Below are 12827 nucleotides of genomic sequence, written 5' to 3'. Positions count from 1 at the left end.
TGTGTGTGTGTGTGTGTGTGCACCAAGAGTATAAAGAAATGCTCATTTAAGTTACATGTGCGCACGTGCGCACGCACATGTTAGAATCATATACTAAGGACCAGGAGCAATTTTATCTCATATTTCCAATTGATGATATTTTCTTTCATCAAATGACTCAAACTGGGCAGAACACCAATAGCGGCCTTCAATTTCTGGATATTTATAAGCCTTACACCATTTAGGCATAGAATATGATGTAAAGGAGAAGAGGAGAATGCTTTGTAGCATACATGTTGAGTAGGCGGGTGAGGACGGTTCACTCGCCGCCGTGATGTACCCATCAGAGCTGTCGTTCCGTCGCCTCTCAAAAAGCGCTCCGCGATGTCTTCCTAACTGGATGGCTCGAGTTGCGGCATTTTCAAGTTTTGATCAGTGAGGATTTACCGGATTCTTTCTCGAGCATTTATCTCCATGCCCACCCACTAGCCGTCCTGCTCTCAGTGATGAGCTTTCAAGAGACGGTCCAGCGAGGCTAGGCCCTGAGGAGCTGCCTACGCACTGGAGGACGGCAATGCTGCCCAGACTTGTGGGGAAATCCTCTGGATGAACGCTAAGAGATGCGGGCTCTCCTGTTTCTGCGGTGCATCCTCTCTGAGCCGCTGTCTTCTCAGCAGCAAATTAGTGACACCAACAGCCCCCAGGCGCGTCTGGCTCGAGGATTACCGACGGGGCGGGGCGCGTGAGATCCGTCACGCATGTGTCATCCACGGGTCGCGGACGTGGCACCCGAGGAATGTAAGGGGATTGGCCAGTTGTTTATGTGGCTCCACCCATTTGATGCTGAGATCACTTTTCATACAGCTCCTCTCGGCTGGGAGGACAGAGAACGAAAGGGAGGGAGAAACAGAGAAAGGTAGTAACACCTCCTTCCGTTGAATCAGAGCCAGAATTCACCAGTCACGGACTATTCAGTTATTTGACTTATACATAACATTTTCAACATCTTCATCTCTTGACTTTGGTGTCCAATGAGGTGTCCATGATTTTAAGACTCTGGAGAAACTTCTGGAATTCCATGTGGAGGTGGCACTCTTGTTCATGCACACACACATAGCTTTTTCCCTCGAGAAGGTCAGCAGCTTCTCAGAGCCGATAGCAGGCTCAGACCAAGGGGGTAAGCCTGTCTCTGTCTCCTGCTTCCTGTTCTCGTCTCTCAGTTTGAATCTGAGACCTTGGTTTCAGTGTTTGTCTCTTTCCTTGCATACTTCTAAGGCCATTAGAAAGCTTAATGTGGAATTTAATCTCTTTCTGCACAACGTGTGCAGAAAGTCTGTCTTATATATTTTAATTACCTTTGAGTTTCTGGAAGTCAGATGTTTCGTCTGCATCATCAAGGAACACAGACAGGGAAAGAGAGAGCTGTCATTTTTCAGGTCTGTGGAAACTGCCACTGACTTTGGAAGTTTCCTGGGAGAATCTCATCCCTGAGTCTTTGGGAACCGGCCTCCTCTTTCTGCACTGTCAGTTCAGCTTCTCTTCTTTCTCTTACTTCTCAAAAATACGTAGAATAAAATCTTGAAGGCATTTTGCCCCTAAGTTCTGTAACATTTTTTGGACAAAAATGTACTAATTTTCAGGTTGATCTTCTTTTCTGAGCTGTGGCCCAGGCCTCCTGGAGGAGTTCTCAGGTGTCCGCGTCACTGGCGGCCTTCCTTCCCCACTTGGCGTCCCAGAGGTCCCTCTGGTTTTGTTGCTTTGCTGTTCAGTCGCTCAGTCGTGTCTGACTCTTTGCAACCTCATGGGCTGCAGCACACCAGGCTTTCCTGTCCTTTGCTGTCTTCCAAAGTTTGCTCAAACTCATGTCCATTGAGTCGGTGATGCCATCCAACCATGTCATCCTCTGTCGTCCCCCTCTCTTCTCACCTTCAATCTTTCCCAGCATCAGGGTCTTTTCCAGTGAGTCAGCTCTCCACATCAGGTGGCCAAAGTATTAGAGTTTCAGCTTCAGCATCAGCCCTTCCAATGAACATTCAGCATTGATCTCTTTTGGGATGGACTGGTTTGATCTCCTTGCTGTCCAAGAGATTCTCAAGAGTCTTCTCCAGTGCCACAGTTCGAAAGCATCAATTCTTCGGTGCTCAGCCTTCTTTATGGTCCAATTCTTTGTTACTGGTTCTGAACAAGATACAGATTTCTGCTGATAAGAACCACTTGCTGCCATGTCCCTACTGACCAGGGTCCCAGATACCAGGGCCCCCAGAATGTCTCCTTCTGGGTAGAAGGGAGCTCTCAGGGCCCACCAGGGAGACCCCACCCCAGAGCCCAGTGGCCGCTCGCATTGGTAAGGAAACTAGAGAAACTTTTGCATATAAATTCTCTCTATATGCAGGTATAATACATAGACTTTTGCGTATATTTTGCATATAAATATGTTCCCAAACTCTGTCACACAGTCTCTTACAGACATGAAGATACAAAAAATTCACCTTTTAGGTAAAGTTGGAGTGAATGCAGTCATCTCGCACATCTTTACGCATTTTGAATAAAGCGTCTTCTGCGCTCTGGCAGAATTAGACTCAACCTAGTCGAGAAGTGGGAGTCTTTTTCCTGGTTCTCCAGTTGGCTGCACATAACCTGAGACCCCCTTCCCCCCTGACCCCGGGAGGCAGGCTCACAGGCAGGTTCCAGTTCTTCCTCAATGAAATGGGGGAATGACAACAACAAATCCCAGTTCCGCTGAAAGGATTTCACCAAGTAGACTGGTCTTTGCCTTGCCTCCAGTAATTCCTCTTCTTTAAAAAGATTAATAAATGGTTTTGTTTCCATTCTATAGGCTGGAAAATAGCTTTGTTTATCATCAAAAGTTGAAGGAATGGCATTTCTTTCAGATTCAGTATAATTAATCGCATGATCTTCCTACTCATATGGATCCAATACATCCAATTTGGAAGCTTCCAGAAGGAACGCGATTCCCTCTAAAAGTCAAGCTCAAAAAAGTACCCCGTGAGCATGTGACTGCAAAAGGCTCGCTGGCCAGATGCGGCCTAGGGAGGGTCAACTGTGTTCAAGCTGCTTCTCCATGGCGACAGACCAGTGGTGAGATGATGACTGCTCCAGTCTTTCAGAGACGTGGGATTGCAGGACGCTAGTGGCCTCCCGGAGAAGGCAATGGCACCCCACTCCAGTGTTCTTGCCTGGAGAATCCCAGGGACGGGGGAGCCTGGTGGGCTGCCGTCTACGGGGTCGCACAGAGTCAAACACGACTGAAGCGACTTAGCAGCAGCAGCAGCAGTGGCCTCTCCCATAGGCTTTTACTGGATATATACTGATGCTTAGAATTTCTGTCCTCTGTCCAAAAAACAACAACAACAACAAATGCATCTCAGCCCTTGGGATCAGGAAGCCAGTCAGAGGGCTCAGAACAGATAAGATTCCTTTAAGTTATTTTAAATATTTAAAATTCCTTTAATTGGGGAGTTATTTAAAATTTTGAAAAGTTACTAGATGCCATCTTTAATGAATCATTTCTTAAGAGGCACATTAGTTACCCCTGTCCTACATGGGAATGTCTTAAAATTCCCATTTTGAAGTCATCTTTAGCAAGCTGGTAGCTTATTAAAAAAAGCAATGAAATATCTGAGAATGTATGTCCACTGCTGAACAGTGTCTTTCACTGAGGCTGTTACTGAAGGTCAAGACCAAATGTAACCTCAAAGCTAGAGGAGAGAAGGGCATCCTCAGATGTTAGGTTCTGCTTCCGCCTTAGGAGACGAAGGAAAGACTCTGCCTGGAGATCTCTCCTGGCTTTTCTGTTAGAGAAGAAAACTGACATGTTGCTGAAGCAGCGTTTGAGAAATTAATCAGGGAGAAATTCCGAGGTGCTGTCAGGGTGAAGCCTGTCATTGGAAGGCAGGCTTTATTGAGTTAAAACTTTTCAGAGTGGGCTCTGCTCTCAAGCTGGGTTCCCACGACCGCTCTACTATTTTAGAAACTGTTTCTTCGTCTTCAGAGTGAGGGGGTGGAGGCGTTCATGGCTTCTATGTTGTCAACCCATCATCCTGCTAATCAGTCAGGGTTCCCCCCCTACACACACTCCCTCGCCTTCCCCCTGAATCCCCTAGAGGAAGCTCTTGATTGCTTACCTGGGCTGGGGAACCAGCATCAACCACCCAGAAGAAGCAGCATGCGCAGGCTGCAGGTGCTATGGTAACAAACATTATGAAAATTGCCTCTTGATTGATGGATAAAAGAGACTCGACAGGAGCTGCTGCCGTATTTTTCATAGATGAATTATTGAAAAGGAAAAAAAGAAAAAAGTAGACATCGATCTGCTGGGGGTTACTGACAATGGAGATAAAACATATTTGAGAATTCTGTGTGAATTCTGCATTTCATTTTTTGAGCTGTGACAAGGAGGAGGTTATGTTTCTGCCCGTCGGGAAAACACGGTGGGCTGGCTGTTGGTGCGTGGTTAGGGTGACAGTTCTGATTATGATGTGATGGGTGCCGGGCGCCCCCTGGTGGCACAGACGTGCTCCCGCAGGGAGCAGACAATGGCCCGCACGCCGGGAAATTCAATAATCAGTGGAGACAGTGATGGAGAAGAATATTTGGATATGCGTGTCGATCATATCAGAAAGGAATTTTTAAAAAAAATGTTTCGTGTCATTCACAGAAGAGAGTTCGCAACTGTGAACAAACCTTCCCAAATCGTGTCCTGACGTGACTGCAGAATTGATCAAAGATTTTTTAGAAAGATGACATAAGAGATTTTCTCACCAAAGGAGTATTTTAGTAGAATAATCTGCTACCCAGAGATCTCTTCATTTGGACATCTATGATATTTTTAATTTCCGTTCTTTCTCCAGCATGTGAATATGTTTCATGATTTGTCTAAAACTTGTTTCTGCTTCCCCCGCCTCAGACCCTGGAAGAAAGAATAATGAAATACCACTTAGCTATAGCACCACGTATTGCAATTAAAAAAAAAAATCTTTACATACATACTTAGGCCAAAAGGGAAGTGTGAAGGAAGATAGCATGATCAGGATAGTGAAAATCGCTCAGTCGTGTCCGACTCTTTAAGGCCCTGGGACTACACAATCCACGGAATTCTCCAGGCCAGAATACTGGAGTGGGTAGCCTTTCCCTGCTCCAGGGGATCTTCCTGACCCAGGGATCCAACCCAGGTCTCCCGCATTGCAGGCGGATGCTTTACCAGCTGGGCCACAAGGGAAACCCATGATCAGGCTAGAATAAGAAATATGAAAACAAGTTATTTCTAAAAACCTTGCATAACATGTACTACCTTCATGTGTTGGGACACCGTCTTCCATGAAGACACTGCACTTTCGGATTAAATGCATATACTTAGATCTGAGTTCAGGTTCTCATACTTAAGATCGTCTTCCCCGACGTCCACCTCTGTGTGTTTCCACAGCAGCTCAAGTTTGCCTTGAGCAAGGAGGCTAATGCTGGGGAAGAGCCCTGGAGTGGAAATTCAGTTGGTGGGTTCTGTCCGTGGCTAGGAATTTTGGAAAGTTGCACCCGCTGGGTTTCTATTTCATCACTACTAGGGGCTGGCCGCTCTGGGCCTCCAGCACTCTCGCCCCTCCTGGTAGCCGAGGGCCGGATCTGAGTCAGACGGGTGGTCTGCGGCCATATCACCCTGAGCGCGGCCAGTCCTGTCTGAGTCAGACGGGCAACGTGAGGGCGAAGCGCTCCAGCTGCAGACCACTCGGCCATCCTTTTGGGTGTTGGTGGAGGACGGCCTCTGGCTCCAGGTCCCCCTGGATGATGCTGGTGGGAGAGCCAGGCAGGACTGGTGATAAACTCACCTGCCTCCAGGCGTGCTGGCCGTACCCTCACAAGCCCGCACACCTCCACAAACTTGGGAGACATTCTGACATAGTCTGAGTGGTCCTTCTGCACTTTCTATCTCTACCCCTCCTGATCTAAGAGGAGAAACAAAAGGGATTAGACTGGGGAGAGTTGAGGAGCCCATGCCTGGCACTTCTGTGTGGCCTGGGGTAGAATCAGCCCTGAGGTGTGCCCAGTCTGTATGGCAGGGAGCTCGGGGCTCACCATCCCAGGAGCCAGAGGGGCGAAGCCTGCCGCCACTTCCTGGCCTGTCCCCAGGTCACTGAGCAAAAAGCTGTCCTCTCTTTAACACCCCCTGGCGAGGACCCTAGTGACATTATCTCACGGTTTCGACCCCGTGGACTGTAGCCCGCCAGGCTCCTCTGTCAATGGGATTCTCCAGGCAAGAACACTGGAGTGGGTTGCCATTCCCTTCTCCAGAGGATCTTCCCAACTCAGGGGTCAAACTCAAGTCTCCTGCACTGCAGGCAGATTCTTTACCATGTGAGCCGCCAGGAAAGCCCATGCTAACCAACAGCCACACTGAAACTGGCTGGCCTGGGCAGGAGCATCGCGTCCTCTCTGAGCTCCCGAGGACGGATGGCAGCCTGTCGCTGAAGCCACAACGATTGAATGCTGCCCTGGAAGGACCAGAGCAGGGCACCCTGGGCAGTCAGGGTCACGATTGTGACCCCATGGACTACAGCCCACCAGGCTCCTCTGTCCCTGGGATTCTCCAGGCAAGAATACTGGAGCGGGCTGCCGTTTCCTCCTCCAGGAGATCTTCCCGACCCAATGGGTCTCCCGCATTGCAGGTGGATTCTTTACCGGCTGCGCCACCAGGGAAGCCCTATAGCTTTGCGCAAAGAGGGATCTCCCAGAACAGGTGAGACCTTTTCCAGTGAAGGTGTTTACTAACTGTGTCTGCAGTTAAACATCTCTGCAGCCAAGCCTCTGTGAAGCATTTGTGTCCACCTACTAGCTGTCCTGGGCACCAAACTGCTCTGGACATTCCAATGGTCTCCCATGACTCGGTCTGTCTTAGGGCATGCCCGAGTCACAGACGTCATGTAGTCTGATGCCACTTTTGTGCGGGATTAAGCAGAGCTGCCGCCCCCTTAACCTGCCCCCCACAACCTGTTACTGCAGAAGCTAGGATAGTCCCACGTTTGCTGGCTATTAGTCCAGTGTTTGCATCACTAGTGAAACAGGAAGTGACCGGTGATCGGTCTGTCCGGAAGTGAGCCCGGAAGCAAAGGCCTGCTTTCTAGCCTCCAGCAGGACAGGGTCCCTCTGTAGGGAGAGAGACGAGGGACACACAGCTTGTGGCGTGTGCGGTGCCGTCTCCAGCAGTTCAACACACACATCCTGCTTTCACACCATCACGTACCTTGAAAGTGAACATCACACGTGCTTTCTACCTAGACCATCCGTCCTGCTTACAGAAAGGGGAATGTCTGGCACTGTCCTCTGGAGGAGTCTGTGCTTAGAAGGCTAGGTTTTTTCAGTCTGACTAGTTAGCAAACGTTTTAGACTGCACACATACAGACCTACACATATATTACTATGAAGGGGAAAGACAAGGACCCAAGGCATCACCGACTCAATGGACATGAGTTTGAGCAAACTCCAGGAGAGGGTGAAGGACAGGGAAGCCTGGCGTGCTGCAGTCGATGGGGTCGCAAAGAGTCGGACAAGACTGAGCGATTGAACAGGAAAGGCCTCTAAAATGTTTACCTAGATAACTGTGACTCTACACGAGTGTCTGCTTTGAGTTCAGTCTGTTTGAGTCCCATGAGGAAAGGATGCATTTGGTGCATTTTAAAACGTAAAAGGAATCAATTCTTCTCAATTTTGAAATCTTGTCTCTTTGGTGGCCTGGCTTGACATTACCAGATGAGACGGCCATCAGATGTTAATGTATCAGATCATCGTAGTGTTTACTCTCATGTTTAATGTGAAGTTTTCCTCAAATTAGTAAAAATTTAGGAGGTCAGTTCTTTTACCCATGATGCAGTTACTGTTCAAAATCATTTTTAAAGTTTTCTTCTTGGGGTATGAATAATTTTCATCTTCCCCAGCATTCTCTTCATGCTTTGGGAGATTTCTGTGAACATACATGTTGTTTATCGCTTCCCTGGTAGCTCAGCTGGTGAAGAATCTGCCCATAATGCAGGAGACACAAGTTGGATTCCTGGGTTGGGAAGATCCCTGGAGAATGAATAGGCTACCCACTGCAGTATTCTTCAACATGCCCGGTGGCTCAGTCGGTAAAGAATCCACCTGCAATGCAGGAGACCTGGCTTCGATCCTTGGGTGGGGAAGATCCCCTGCAGGAGGGCATGGCAACCCTCTCTGGTATTCATTCCTGGAGAATCCCATGGACAGAGGAGCCTGGCGGGCTACAGTCCATGGGATCGCAAACTGCTGGACACGATCGAGTGACTCTGCACAGCACATGTTGTTTATGGCTGTATCCCAGCGCCCCCAAAGGCGTTTGACACTGTTTGTGCTCAATGAACAAATAGTGAATGAATTAATTAATGGGGGGGCCTTCTGTGATAGCCCCTGCTGTGCGGACAGATAGTTCGTTCAAGGAGGGAGAAGTCCCAGGAAGGCCGACAGTGTGGGTATCCCGTGCAGGGCCACCAGGCTCCTCCCGTCTGCGTCTGTCGCCGGCAATATTACGGCGACTGCAGCAAGGGGGCTGAGAAGCAGGTGCGCTTTAACAAAGCGTCCCTCTGCTGGAGTCAGAAAAGAACATCCGCATTTCCCCGAAAAGCCATTCTGTCCCTCACGGTGACCCTCCTGTCACAGGCAAAGTGAAGACTCAGGTCCAGTGTCCTTCAGACGCATCACACACGTCGCTCACTCACCTGGGAGACGAGGACTTTACGCCTGATGGACAGTGTGACAGCTCACTGGTGGAACTGACATTCTGAATGCCCCCCAAACTGGGTGTCAAGGTTTCATTGCCTGCTGTCGCTCAATTCAAGTCTCAACCCCTTCCCCTAGTTTCTCAGCATGTGACTTGATATGAAAATCGGGTCTTTATGAAGGCGATCGGGTGGCTGGCGGCTCAGGCAGTGGAGAAAGTGCCTGCATTGCAGGAGGCCTGGCTTTGATCCCTGAGTTGGGACGATCCCCTGGGGGAGGGCATGGCAACCCGCTCCAGTATTCTTGCCTGGACAATCCCATGGACAGAGGAGCCATCAGACACGACTGAGCGACTAACACACACACACACACACACACACACACACACACACACGGAGGTAATCAGGTTAAAACGAGGTCATCAGAATAAGTCATCAGTGCTGACCAGCGGGCATGTTAACTTGCTTGGACTGCCATAACGAGATGCCACAGACGGGGGTTTAACCAACAGAAGGTGTCATCCCTCAGCCCTGGAGGCCAGGCATGCAGCTCAAGGTGCTGGCCGGCTTCGCTTCTCCAGAGGCCTCTCTCCCCGGGCCTTCGCACGCTCTTCCCACGTGTGTGCGCCCAGGGGCTTCCTCCGGGTCCACGTTTCCTCTTTTCATAGGAACCACCCTGGACTCGGGCCCACTCCAAAGAGCTCCTTCTAGAGGAATCATCGCTTTCAAGGGCCTCTCTAAATACGGTCTCATTCAGAGGAGCTAAAATTGAGGGCTCTAACACCTCAACTCATCTCACAGCAGTGTCCTTGCCAACAGGGCCCTTTGGACCTGCAGCATACCTGGAGGGAAGATGCAGGGAAAACCACCACCTGCACCCCAGCCTACCCCCGGTCTTGGCCCCCGCCTCCAAAGCCGTGAGGCCGTCAAGTCCTAACGTGTAAGCTGCCCAGCGCCTTGTCCCGTCGGCTCTGCACAACGCCTGGCGGTCTGGGACTAGAACAAACACATTCAGCATTGTTTGTTCAAGAACAGAATAAGGCCTCACCCTTCCATGGAGACAGATTCTGTGCACTTCAGAACTTCTGGGGGATTAGAGGGGAAGAAGCAATAAAAAGGAATTATAAAAGCAAGGAGACAACTCAGCCAAGAGGATTTGGAGGCTAATAATTATGCAGAGAGAGTAACGATGAGGAAGAAAGAGTATTAACCAATACGGCTCGGTTTTAATTATATGAGAAAATTATTTTCATCGATTTCATGAGTTTCCCTTTGAAGGAATTTAAAACCACCGCATGCAGTTTGCGAAGCTGTTGTGTATGCTGTGTCCACGGTTTTCAAGGCTTCCTAATCAGAAGATTTTAAACCTGAATCTGCAAACCTTTCAACTCATGAAACTACAGTTAGCGACTTTTCAGTTTGGAAAATCAAATCGCTCTACTTTCTGCTTAACAGTGCTGCCGACCTCAAACTGCTCTAAAAAAGAACTCCTGATGAAAAAGAGGCAACATCTAGGTAGATAAACGTTCTATCTCTAGATAAACTGCCTTCCTTTTGGAAATGTGTGTGTTCTCGTCATTTCCAGCCCACTCTTGTGGTGTCGGGAGGAAATGCAGGCACATTTTTTATATAACAGTTTTGTGAGATTTGTGGACAGCTTTCAAACTCCCAGTCTCAACCCTTACAAGAAGAATGGCTTGTATCCCTATTCTTTTCTGTTATTCTTTCCACAAAGATGGAATACTTAAAACACGTGGAGCATCATGAAAAGCGTGAAATGTATTAAAAATCATGAGCTCCATCAATTAGCACAAAAGAACCAATCGTGAATGTATAATCAGGGAAACTCCATATGTGGAGTCCGACGGAGGTTTAGAGCTGGAAGGACATGAGCTGTCGACGAGCTCTTAAGGGCAGGTTTCCTGCTGGCTGTATGGATGCTTGGGTCTGGACTGTAAGGAGGACTGAGGCCTGGACTGTTCATAGATCCAGGGGTCACCTAGAAAGGTCTGAGCAGTGAGGAAGCAAGCAGGGGCTTCTCTCAGCCGTATGCATCCAACATGACCACTCAGCAGTTGAACTGAGCAGAAAAGACCACTGAGGAACAGAGGAAGCAACTCTTCTCCCAGGTTCCCCCTAAAGCGCAGGCATCGGGCTCCCTGGGCAGCACAGGTTTCCTTCCCGCTCACCAGAACTTCACTTCGTATCTGGAGTGGCCAGCCTTCCCTCAGCCGTGACCCTCTCCTTACATGTGTGGTCCTTTTTTCCTCTTTTATAGCTCCTCTTAATATCTGTCTGATTCTTAATTGAATGGATAGCCCTTTCTTCCTTCCTCCCCTCCCTTCTTCCCTTTCTCTCTGCCATCACGCATGCGTTTTTTCCTTTTCCTGCATCTCCGTTTTCTTGTGGAAAATTAGAGGCCCAAGGAGTCTGCTTTTCAGCGCATGAGGTTATGCTGTACTGCCTCTGAGAGATACATACTTCAAAAACTCATTTTTACTGTTCTTCATATCTTCTCAGCTTAATACTTTCCCAGTTTACTATGTATTTTCTATGTATTTTTATATGTATACTTATATATATAATTACATTTTTATATTATATATACTTCTCTATGGGCTTCCCAGGTGGCGCTTGTGGTAAAGAACCCACCTTCCAATGCAGGAGACAGAGAGTCACAGGTTCAGTCCCTGGGTCGGGAAGATCCCCTGGAAGAGGAAATGGCAACCCACTCCAGTGTTCTTGCCTGGGGAATCCCAAGGACAGAGGAACCTGGCAGGCTGCAGTTTAGGGGATCACAAACAGTTGGAATACTACTGAGCGCATGCGCACACACACACACACACACCCACACACCCACACACCTTTCTATATGTATTTTTAATGTAATCAACAGAAACCAGAACACATGCCTTTATTGTTCTCAAAGAACAGATACAATTTTATCTCTGTCACTTCGCACTTCTTGACTAATTAGTGATCACTGTCAGATACCAAACCTCAGGGAGCAACAGCTGGGAAGCATGACAGAGAGATAACCCAAGTGCAACTGGATAAAATCAACCAAACCATGCTTCTCTACCTGACCCTGTAACTGAGAGGATAAACAACTAATTCTCCCGATATCTTTGGACAGCAAGAGGTCAAACCAGTCAGTCCTACAGAAAATGAACCCTGGATATTTATTGGAAGGACTGATGCTGAAGCTCCAGTACTTTGGCCACCTGATGCCAAGAGCCGACTCATTGGAAAAGCCCCTAATGCTGGGAAGGATGGAAGGCAGGAGAAGAAGGGGTCGACAGAGTTTGAGAGGGCTGGATGGCATCACCCACTCAATGGACATGAGTTTGAGCAAACTCAGGGAGATAGTGAAGGACAGGGAAGCCTGGCGTGCTGCAATCCTTGGGGTCGCAAAGAGTCAGACGTGACTTACAGACTCAACAACAACAACATAGCTGATACTGTCCTTAGTCAAATGACATGTCAGAATCTGCCTGTGGAAAATATGTGTGACTCTAAGATATGACTTTACTTTTTATGGAAGTCTGCCTTCTAATGAGCCATATCCTCTTTAAGTGGGCCTATAGCTCATTCCCCAAACACCCACCTTCCTGCCATCAGCCTCATTCCTTCCAACATTTTTATAACTCTTTTTTTAAAAAATTTGCTGTCTTATATACTTTATTTTCACTTGAATGCCCTGCTTCGAATGTCAAAACTATTGGAAGTCAATTCAGTTCACATCTGACAAATAAAGATGATCATTCTGGTTAAATTCTTTCATTAAATTTAATATTGACTCTCACATATTGAAACTAATTTTCTTACTTCATCCACTAACAATTCTAGAATGTTAGCTTTTCATTAGAGTCCTAGTATGACAAACTAAGTTTTGGCATTTGTTTTGAGTAAAAACATTTTGATGAAAATCAAAACTATTTTTGTTCACATTTAATGCTTCAAAAACTGGTGATCGCATTAAGAAAATAGTTTCCCCCTACCTCATTGAAAAGAAAGCACATATTTGAAGTCAGGGTCTATTTACGAGGTGTTTTGATGTCTTAAAGCCATCAATGTGTGTGTGTGTGTGTGGGCAGGAGAGCACACACA

At 47.8% G+C, this 12827-nt stretch overlaps 1 protein-coding gene across 1 annotated transcript in view; it reads left to right on the top strand.

Annotated features, from left to right (window-relative positions):
- NALF1 (NALCN channel auxiliary factor 1) overlaps positions 1-12827 on the top strand; it is a 610127-nt gene that overhangs the window by 584683 nt on the left and 12617 nt on the right. The gene's annotated exons all lie outside the window — the stretch shown is intronic.

This window comes from Budorcas taxicolor, chromosome 12 (assembly GCF_023091745.1).
Source record: "Budorcas taxicolor isolate Tak-1 chromosome 12, Takin1.1, whole genome shotgun sequence".
NCBI classification, from domain to species: Eukaryota; Metazoa; Chordata; class Mammalia; order Artiodactyla; family Bovidae; genus Budorcas; species Budorcas taxicolor.
Note: the sequence above shows the minus strand (reverse complement) of the source record. Positions and strands in the feature narration are given on the sequence as shown.